An 11,065-nucleotide genomic window follows, 5' to 3' on the forward strand; every position below is an offset into this window, starting at 1 on the left:
TATAATGAACAATTAAATGACAAATGATTTGCAAAGTAGACTTCATAAACAACTTGCAAATAAGTACATCTAACACCATCTTATACAGAATATCTAGAGATATTTTTTGTTCTCAGTGGAAATTATAATGAATAATTTATTATTTACAATTAATAGTTAATATTTATAATAAAATTAAAAGTAATCTTATTATCAATCACTGTGAATTTTAAAAAAATACCTTTGAAAGGGTTCTTCAAAGAAATTGAGAAGCAAGCAGAAATTGAAATGGTTTTCTATAATTGAAATTATTGTTGAACTGTCTCAAGGAATACGTGTTCAGTCAATATAAGCCCTGCTTGATCCAAAACCCTTTTTAATAAACTCTTTCAACCACTGTAAAACTATTTTATTTAAGATGAAATACTTGCATTATTGTCATATGAATGTTTTGGTTTATGAATTACATACTAAGATTCTGGAATAACTGGAGTTATGGAGAAATAGTGGGACAATTCAGTAATAATACAACTTTTAGAGGAGTGAGATTTTCCACAGAAATTTTTTTTATCTAACTCAAACTTCATGAAAAAAATGTAAAGCACCTATTTTTATATTCAAATAAATTAAACTTAGCTTTATTATGAAAATTCTGCTGCTCTTATATGATGACTGGTAACAACACATGCTAAGATCGAGTTTGGAATTCAGTGCTTGCAAATTTCCTTTTGAAATCCACACTTTTATTCCAGAAGAGGGCACCAGGCATAATTTCCAAACCAGTAGTCTTTTTTCTCCTGCCTGCCTTTGGTTCCCTTAAGTCATGCAGGGGCTCCCTCTGCTGTCCTTTTACACCAGAGAACGGAAAGATTGCATTGACCTCAAACCTCACAGATTTTGTGCAGTTATATTCTAAAGATTATTGAATGATGTTGTAGTTGAAGATCTATTGAACTTCCTTACCCACAGGATTACAAGAAAAGATAGCGAACAAGATGAGAAAGGCTTAGTTAAATACTTCTGTAAATGAATGCCAATGAGTGTTTCTTCTACAATGAATTGATAGGCAAACAGAAAACTGAAATGGTACTTGCATATCATATAGTGAGAGAAGAAAGACATAAACACTGATCTTTGATTAATTGAGATGAATTAAAACATCAAAATAATTGTAAATGTCTGTGAGTGCACTAATGTGTATATGTGTATATGTCTATGTGTACATGTGTGTATGTGTGTGCATATGTGTGTCCGTGTGTGCTTATGTGTGTCCGTGTGTGCTTGGTGGAGGCGAGAGGAAAAGTGAAAAGACACACTATATACTTGACCTTAGAACTACTTTTGATCCGATTTATTTTTAACTATAGTTTTTTGATTTGTATTTTCATTTTAAATAAAGTTAGAAAATAGATTTTAGCAAACTTTTAGCTTGTCCATTTATCTAACAGAAACAAATAAATGAGATCGTGTGTTTCCACACATACAAACAAGGTATATATTGAGACAATTATCTTTTTGGGGGGATTTTTTTTAACATTATTTATTTGTTTGTTTTAATGCCTACAACATCTGGTCTTCCTAGGTGGTCTCCCATCCAAGTGCTAACCACGCCCGACCCTGCTTAGCTTCCGAGATCAGATGAGATCGGGCACGTTCAGGGTAGCATGGCCATAGATGAGACAATTATCTTGATAATTATTTTTTCTAAAATCACTTTCAAACTAAATAGCAGGGTAATTGCTAATAAATGTCTTTCTTAGCCTGCTATGTAATGCTACATACTGAATACTGTTCAACATCTGTAGAAAAGCAACTAACAAATTGGTGAAATAACATGATTTTAATTTCAAATAAGTATTTTAATTCTTTAATTTCCTACCTGAATTTGCCTTAATTTTATGTATTAAGTGAAATTGTAGCTCAAGCAAAACACAAGCCACAGTTTCGAACAAAATCATGGAAATTCTTGGAATGTTAAAATTTATCAGCTCCTTTTTAGTAATGAATCTGAATAAGTGGAATATTTGAGCTTTAATATCACAATAATAAAAGAGCTCTTTAATGAAAAAAAAGGTCAAATGAGTTTTCTAATTGTTAATAACAGATAATCATTATCTATGGCTAAATGGATAATGAGGAAGAAAGAGAAATGATGTTTTGCAAAATAATAAAAAACAAATATGTTCAGTTCTGTTGAGCTACTCCAACCTCTATTAACAGTGGGATTTTTGTGTGGTGAAAAACATTGTTTTAAGGATTTTTTGGTACTATTTCCCTTGTGGGGCATGGAATAACATGTGCAATGTTTTCTGGGTACATCAAGCTGCTATCTCAAGTATAGGCGTTCTTTGCACCACTGACGCTATTGTATTTGTGCAGTGGTTCTGGGATCAAAATTTGGGAAAAATTACAATGTATTTGTTTCATTTTTACAATCATATAAACCTGTCAGTTCATAGTCAGAGAATATTTCCAAACAAACACAATGAGAACATAATGCAACAGGGACCGGAATTACAATGTAGGGAGTTAACTTTTTACTTGTTAGTCCATTTGCCTCGTGATTGTTCCGAGTTTTGGGAACTGGTTGGAGTGAAGCAGGTAAAATGCTAAACTTTAATAAGTGATGCAATTTTAGGCGTAACAGAAATATATCCTCAATAATGTTTTAGAATAAATTTTTGCTTGCAGTATATTTCAAAAGATAAGTTTTGCTTTCCTAATTTGGAATAATTTTACCTAGGAAATCATATTTTTGAAAATTGATCTTTTTTATTTTCCACATAGTTTAGTTCCAAAGCACTGTGGAAAATTTAGATCCTTATCTCACCTTTAACATTTCCCTAGTTGATCTTAGAATTGATAGGAAGGCTTTCTCACTTTGGTTGTTTAATTTTTATCTTCTGTCCTTACCATTGCTTGCCACTAAAAACCACTCATGATGCCATGTTGAAGAAACACAAAGCCCATGCCAAACTAAATATTTTATCTAATATTATGACAAAAATCACATTTTATTCAGTAATAAGAAAACCCATCTCTTTATTTAAAGTCCAATACAAGACTACTCTAGAAAAAAATCAATCCAATCGGTATAAAGGATTTTTAGATGTTATCATACTAAAAAGTTTGACCAGACATACTTATCATAAAGGTAAGATTTGGCATGTCTATGTGTATGTAATTTTTTTCCTTTAGAATTACTAAAAAAAAATGACTTGGAGTCGCACAGCAGCCTTCTTTGCTGTAACTAATCCCTCCAGATCCGGCTGAGCTGTTCAGGCTGTACTTCCTGCCTGAACCCGCCTATGAGAAATGAAGACAGAACAAAAACAAAATAAAAATTCGGCAAAGATCCTTTTCATTATTTTTTAGGAATTCCAAAACTTGTTGTCAAATTATTTGAACTTCAAAGTGGCACCCTGTCTCTCTGTCATTGTCCGTGTATAAAACCCTGTTCATTCATTGTCTTCATAAAGGAGAGTCTAGAGTTTTTTGAGGAGATTTTCAAGTAACCACTGCATATTCCAGCAATAAGAAGGCACAGCAGGTTTGTAGAATTGGATCAAATCAAACTCCTTCTCCTTGGAATAAGAGTGACTTACAAAAATACCATGAAATTATATATATAAAAAATATATATATATTTTTTAGGAAATCCTATAAAATAATCTGCTTAAAACACAATATTTTTTTCTTCCCTAATTTTTAAAGATAAGAGGAATGAGGACTATATAGATAACTTATGAGGATCAAAGTGGGTTGGTTTAGTAATCAGTTGTAAGGTTTTATTTGAATCTTTTACAAAAAGAATTTAAGTTAAGTCTTGTTTGGTCTCTGTTTTGCAACTCTAAGCTCTGTGTTATTTATAATATTTTAACAGGGATTAGTTGAAGGGAGGTAAAGTGATAAACTTCCACATTTAAACAGCTTTTCTGGCAAATTTTAGTTAAAATATCACAGACTCTATTTACAGAGACGGAATGCACTGATAGAGTGACAGTCTGTCAGGGACTCACAGTCTGATCTCTTTTGAATATTTGTCCGTAGGACACATTTCACAATAGAAAAACTTCTAGATACTGGACACCTGTGGCCTAACCTAATTTTCCTAGTTCTTACATAGGTCTCCATGGTATAAGAAAGTTTAGAAATTTGGACTAAAATATGTTCAAAGATTATATGACTCCACCATTTAATAACTCTAAATCACCTGGAAAATATTATCAGCCAATATATTCTTCGGGGAATGTTACCTTTGAGGACTATCCTTTTAGAGAGGTGGACTGAAGAACTTACCTCTTTACTATACTTTGATTTTCAGTTCTATAACAAATACATTTTGCATGAAATAAACTTATTCTACATACACTTTCCTCCTTCTAAGATGACTTTTTTTAATGCAAGTTTCTGAGTCATTGAGTTTTTACTTTAATTCTTTACTGTAGCTCTATTTAGCTCTATTAAATGCAATTTCTAGTGTACATTTAAGTCTTATTTTCCTACTTTAGGAAACTGAGCTTGTCGTGTTGGAATTCTTTCTGTGAGTAGTTTGGCCTGGGTGGTTTTGTTCCCATAGAAGAATGTAATCTGTTGCTCAACTGATAGACTCTGATCTATGAGAATAGCATATGCAGTTATGTAGTTTATGAGTATGCCGAGATCACATAATCACGTAGGACTCTGCATACTATCCACTGGCTATCTATATATCTATATACATGTCTTTTAGAATATCTGTCAATTGTGCTCCATCCAGACACTAATCAAGCCATCTTTATATTATTTTTACTCAACGTTGCTCCACAAATAACTTGGTATAATTGATAACAAATATGGACATTTTGAGAATATGTAAAAATATATATCAGTGTTTCAAGGACTAAGGACAAAAAGGAAAATCAGAGTAACATCCTGGAGATGAACGGCTATATCTGGGCTTAGCACATAAAATGTACTCAATAATTATTTGTTGAAAAAATGAATAGGAAAATTATGTGTAAGGGTAAGATTAAAAGGCAAACATGCAGTTTGTCTCTTGTTTTCTGAGTAGCCAGCACAATACAAAATGATAAAACTAATAGAATCAGACATTTTTCAAAGTTTTTCTTGTCTAGATGAGAAGTGTGGTAACTGAGGGAAGAATATGAAGTGAGTTGTCCGGCCTTGTTCATGGGGTATATTTTCTCTTTTTTCTAAGAAGCTGCATTCATATTACTCTCTAGATTTCAAAAGAGAGAAGATAGCTATTATGGGAAATGGAAAAAGTATCATTTTATATCAGCTTTCTAATGTCCCAGTTTGTCAAATTATGTGCCAGCTGTAAAATTTGTAATAACTTCTTAAATTTAAATATTCATAATCTGGAAATATTTATTTTCTGCATAGAAAAAAAGAAATAGAAAATACCAGACTTACATGCCACTTTAGATCAACGTAAGAATTGTCATAGTAAGTTTACTAGCCCAACATACTTCCAGTGAGAGTTTTGTTGTTTAGGGCAAAGGATATTTATCCTTTTTAACAGCAACCTCAAAATTAGAGATAGAAAAAGATACTCTAGTTTCTGTGACTAACCTTTAATTATTCTGTTACCTGTAAATTCATATAAACATTTATATTTTTATTTTTAGGAAAGATATTTTCAAACATATTAGTCTTATAAGCCCTAGAATAGGATTGAAATATTTTCATTTATGCATATGTACTCATAACACATACACATAACACAATATAGATGGAGTATGTCTCTGGGCTTTTATATATTCATATAATATTAAGTCTCTTTGCATATCTAGGGTAACTGGACATACATCTGCATGTATGAGCATGATTTCACAGGTCTATACTCTCGCAGGCATACCCACACACTTTCCCAATTGTCGTCTTCAGCCTTGCACATTACTATTTCCCATACTTCATGGCCTCAGGCATAAACATAATTTTCCTCTCATGTTTCTTGGTTTACTTTTCATCAGATAAGCACAATCCTATAACCATGACCTGCTGTCTTGCCCTGACTTCCTTTGCCAACCAAGGGAATTGTGATGGCCTGAGATCCTTGTAGGAGGATCGTATCATCTATCAATGGTAAAGTTTGGGACTTGTACAGGCAGAACTGAGACCTCTGAGTGATCCAGCAAGTATCTGGAGCCAGCAGGTGTTACTCTGAATGTTTTAAGCTTAATGACCTCCCTTTCCATGTAAAGATTATAATGTTTCATTTCTCAGTAAACTTAAATGAAAACCTACTACTTGAGAAAGAATATATTTTCTCCTGGGAAAACAGATCAATCCCAGTTCTCTAGTTTCTATACTTAGAGTAAGTGCATTTTTCTCATGCTTTATTCCAAAGGCAACCCTTTACACAAATAAGTTTAGATGCTTGCTAAAATTCAACAGCACAGCCTGAGCCTGTAAGAATATTAACAAGTTAAGGTTTTCACACAGAGATCATGTGTATATTTTTCATGCATTATATTAAATTAATAATTGAGAAATACAGTTGAAAATATATATACCATTGGCAACCACAATGTCTATTTTATAGATCATGTGGCTGGGCTGAAAGCTGTTGCATGTAAAGAATGTCCAGCTCCAACTTTCTATTCTGAACACCATGACCGTGTGAATGATCATATATTTACAGCAAAAAATAAGACAAATCAAAAGGATAAATTCAACTTTTGCCAGGGAAGAAAGATCTGACATATAACTTTTACACTATGGACTAGAAAAAAAAATGCCTTAACTATTGGCATTACTCATGTTTAAAATCTTACTCACTAGTAGGATATCTCTTTCCTTGGAGTTAATTGTTCAGGACGCTGCTCTATACTCCTTTCTTTAAGTATCCCCATTTTTATTATGAATCTCTAGTATGAAAACCCCACTGCTCCTTAAATTTTCTGCCTTTTATGCTAAAATGTCTTTCATATGATAATTATCAATAATTACAGCAATCACCATAGGGAAACTATTTCAACATCAATTTCTTTAGCATCAGAGTCTCAAAAAGAGTTAGATACTTTGTTTTTATGCATCATACCCCAAAGAGTAGCAAACCAGGGAAAGGTCACAGAAATTTGATCCATGTGTTGTTCACATTATTAGCTTTTAGAATTATGTAGTAAAACACCCTGATTGGATTCCAAATATACAGCATATTTATACAAACTTATTGTGTTTTTTTTCCAGGCTGTGCTTACCACTTCTTTCTTTTCTTGCCTGACAATATGTTGCCATGCTATAAAAGCCCTAATGCCCATTTTCAACGATTAACTGTACATCAGCATTACCACCACAAATCCACAAGTTTCACATCAAGCATTAAATGGGATGAATATTGATCTGTTAAAGAGGATTTATTTATTTCTAGCTCTATCCAAAGATCAACTGCTAGCAGCTTTTGGGGGATCTGTGAAGCTCTCACAGCACAAAGCTACTGCATACATGACACTGGACTTGACATTTCAGTTCTGGAAGAAAACCAAACAGTAAATTCAGTGCAATAATCCTAGATAAATGAGATGATCACTGGAAAAGCTGAGATAGTTAAGTGGTCTATCAGAGAAGTCCAACGGATGGTATTGAACAGTTGCTACATAGAATCCTCACTCATGTCAATATGGTCCAAACACCATCATATCAGATGCCAATATAATCACATTAAAACAAACTCTACCTCCTGCTTTGATTTCTCTGCCTGTGTATTTTGCTAGATTTACAAATGATGATAAATAATGTACAATGTGACAAAAGCTGTAGCCTAAAAGGTATGCACAATAATTATTTCGAGTGCGTGTAAGCTGCATTATAATGTGGCATGACATATATGAAATGCATGAAATTGAAATGTGCTATATAGGATGCAGGATGCAGCTCCATAATCTTACTGGTAACACAAGGAGTGATGGGGCAGATCTGTAACTTAAAGGCAGTCCATTTAATAAAACAGGAAATATAAAATTCTGTCATAAATTTTCTAAGACTTGTACAGTCTCTTTCCCCCACCTCCAAATTTGTAATAGCTGTTATCCTGTAAACCGTTCAAGTATTATAAACTCACAACTGAACACTGACTGAACCAAATAAATCATTCGGCTTTTGCATGAATTCAGTGTTTCTGAGAAAGGCGTCCTTAACTTGAACACAACAATAAATGTACTTCTACCCATACAAGTATTCAAAAATGTTTTTCTCCCTAAATTTTTGATTACCAAAAAATGTGAAAATTTATATTCATTTAGTTTATTTCAATGAGTTAATAAAATCAGGTTAAATAATCAGTTATTTAATTTTTTCTCATCATCAAAAATATAAAAAATAAGATATTTATAACTTTTTTTGTGTGTTCCTAAGCATAAAAAATGTTTACATTAATTAATTATTATAATTGGTTCAACCCATTGCAGAAATTCAGCAAGATCAGTGTCATACCTATAAAACCAATTTATAATTTAAACTAATGCAGTGAATATAGTCATTTATGTGTCATTTTATACTACTTTATTCATATTAAGACACATCAATTGGAAAATAGTCCATTTTACCTGGCTTGTAGGGACACCATTTTAAAGAAAATACTTCTTAAATCCATAGAGGTCGAGAGGAAAAAAATCTTACAGCTTTTAATCTAGCCTGTATTGCATTATAAAATTTGTTGTTTGTCTTTATATTTATTTTGAGTATTAAACTTGTCAAACTGTAAAGTGAGAGAATCTAAATACTTGAAGAAGTAAAAAGAAAGGAAAGAGGTGGAGTAAGTCAAGTTTTTGCAGTTCCAAGATAACAGTATCTCAATTTGTAACTTTACCCTTTGGAGAAAAATACTTTCATATTAATCATAATGTTTCTGGAAGCTTAAAAATCATGCTTTGTTGTGGATATTAGAAACTCATGGTAGCAGATGTCCTTGGGAAAGGTACCACTTAGGTTAATTAGAGTTCGTCTACAGACCAGAGGGCCTAGATTGCCAAGGCCAAATGATGTTTATCAGTTTAAACAGTGTCATTGAAAGAAAGAAAACCTGGAATAAACATTGCATACTCATTCTCTTCACTCTCCAATTGTGCAGTTTGTCATAATTCATGCTAGTCACCCAGAAAATAGGGATCACATATAATTTTAAAAAAAGAATTAAAAAAGATACAAACTGAATGGGAGAGTAGTTTGGGGTTAGGTTCTGAGATTTTTCAATTACTTAGTTTGAAGATCTTTTAAAAATTGGGCATTTTTGTGCTTTTAGTTTTCTTTCTTTCTTTTTTTTTTTTTTTTAAGGAAAACTAAGCATTTAGTAACATTATTATAGACCAGTTAATAGTTTCTTTTCAGGAAATGAATTTTCCACATTTCTGAATCATATATCTTTTGGGAAAGAAAACAAGAGACCTCCTTAAATCTGTGACCCTGTATTTAGGGTATTTCCAAAACCATTGAGCATAGACCCTGGAAAAGTCTTGAGAGTTTCAAGGCATCCATACATTCATAGATAATGGATCTGTATTTTTAATGCAGCCTATAACTGATACTTTTCAAAGTTCCCTATGCATGAATTCGTTCTCTTGGATCATCTTACCTGTCCTCCTCAACATCTCATCTTTCTTCTATGCATCTCTTCTTTGGCAGTTTTTGTGGGATAAAACTCAATATACATTGAAAATATCTATAAAAATTAGAGAACTGAAGAGATTAAGAATCTCTAATGTCAACTAATTAGCCATTTATCTTTGTTGTGCTTAAAAGTAGACAGACACATAGTGGGCATCTAATAAACCCTTTTTAAAATTAAACTAAATTAAAAACTCTTTTTCATCAAGATATTCATAAACATGACTCCAGTTGAATCTGCCTTATAATTATTAATTAATTAATTAATTAATTAAGAGAAAATCAAGCTGTTCTAGAAATTAGGAAATGTACTTATGGATGGCTTCAACAAAAATTTAAAAATGCATACATCCTTGAGATTCTAAAATTTTTTGACATATGTCTTAATAGACATGATTCTCGTGTACCTAAAACAGTCATACCAAAGCTAAGATTGCAGAATATTTGCCTCATTCTTCTTGGACATAATGCTGTTACCAAACACTAACTCCTTTCTTCAGAAACACTTCATAACATATGCCACATTGAAGCGGACTGCAGCTCTGCGGTTAGACTAACACGGTAAGATTTCACATAGGAAGGAAAGCATCCCTCTTCCTCCACACTTTTACAAAATATGATCAGTCACACCTTTTCTCTTTCTGTTGGATCTGTAAAACAATATCCATTCTCTCTCTCTCTCTCTCTCTCTCTCTCTCTCTCTCTCTCTCTCGCTTGCTCTCGCGCTCTCTCTCTCTCTCTCACACACACACACACACACACACACACACACACACACACTTTTGTAGGTAAATTAAGGCCATTTAGCTAATGCTGCTTTTGTCTTGATTGTTTATGCCAGCTAGGAGCAAACATGCAATAAAGGTACTAAAGGCAAGCTTTCAAGTCATTGCATGGAGAGCTGCACTAGAAATTTGAGTTGAATTACTTAGTTAATCAAATGTCTCCATGTAAAAAGAGCGTGGAAGCACTGTTTTGTGGTAGCTTATTTCAGAGACAGATCTGCTTAGATCTCTGCTACCGTTTTTCCAATTTCCTAACAAGAGTAAATTGGTTTTGCTCACATTATTGCTCTTTCTCACGTTTCACTTGGTCTTACCAGAGAAAATGGCTCAATGCTGTAGCAATGATTTGGAGAATACCAATCTCTTGATTTAGACAACAGGTTTTTATTTCTTCTCATCTATTGTTCTGAAGACTTTTTCTTCTTTTTTTAAAACAGGCTAGAACAAAGGACTATTGTTCTTAACATGCACTGCATTTGCTAGTAACATATATGGGGAAATATAATAGGAAGGATTTTCTTTTCCGGTTACATATTATACTACTGCCTAACAAAAGCACTAGTGGCATAAAATGATGCAATAAACCTCTCTAACAGTAGCTGATTTGTATGCAACAATGACCATAAGGGTAACTCTTCAGCAAACCTGAATCTCATATATAATGCATAGCAGTTAATAAATCATAGTAAAAT

General features: G+C 32.7%; 1 pseudogene; it reads right to left on the reverse strand.

Annotated features, from left to right (window-relative positions):
• Positions 1-1,536: 1,536 nt before the first annotated feature.
• Positions 1,537-1,655, reverse strand: LOC111743951 (annotated as a pseudogene).
• Between the last annotated feature and the right edge of the window lie 9,410 nt (positions 1,656-11,065).

The sequence above is a fragment of the Pteropus vampyrus genome, unplaced genomic scaffold, assembly GCF_000151845.1.
Source record: "Pteropus vampyrus isolate Shadow unplaced genomic scaffold, Pvam_2.0 Scaffold5, whole genome shotgun sequence".
Taxonomy (NCBI): Eukaryota; Metazoa; Chordata; class Mammalia; order Chiroptera; family Pteropodidae; genus Pteropus; species Pteropus vampyrus.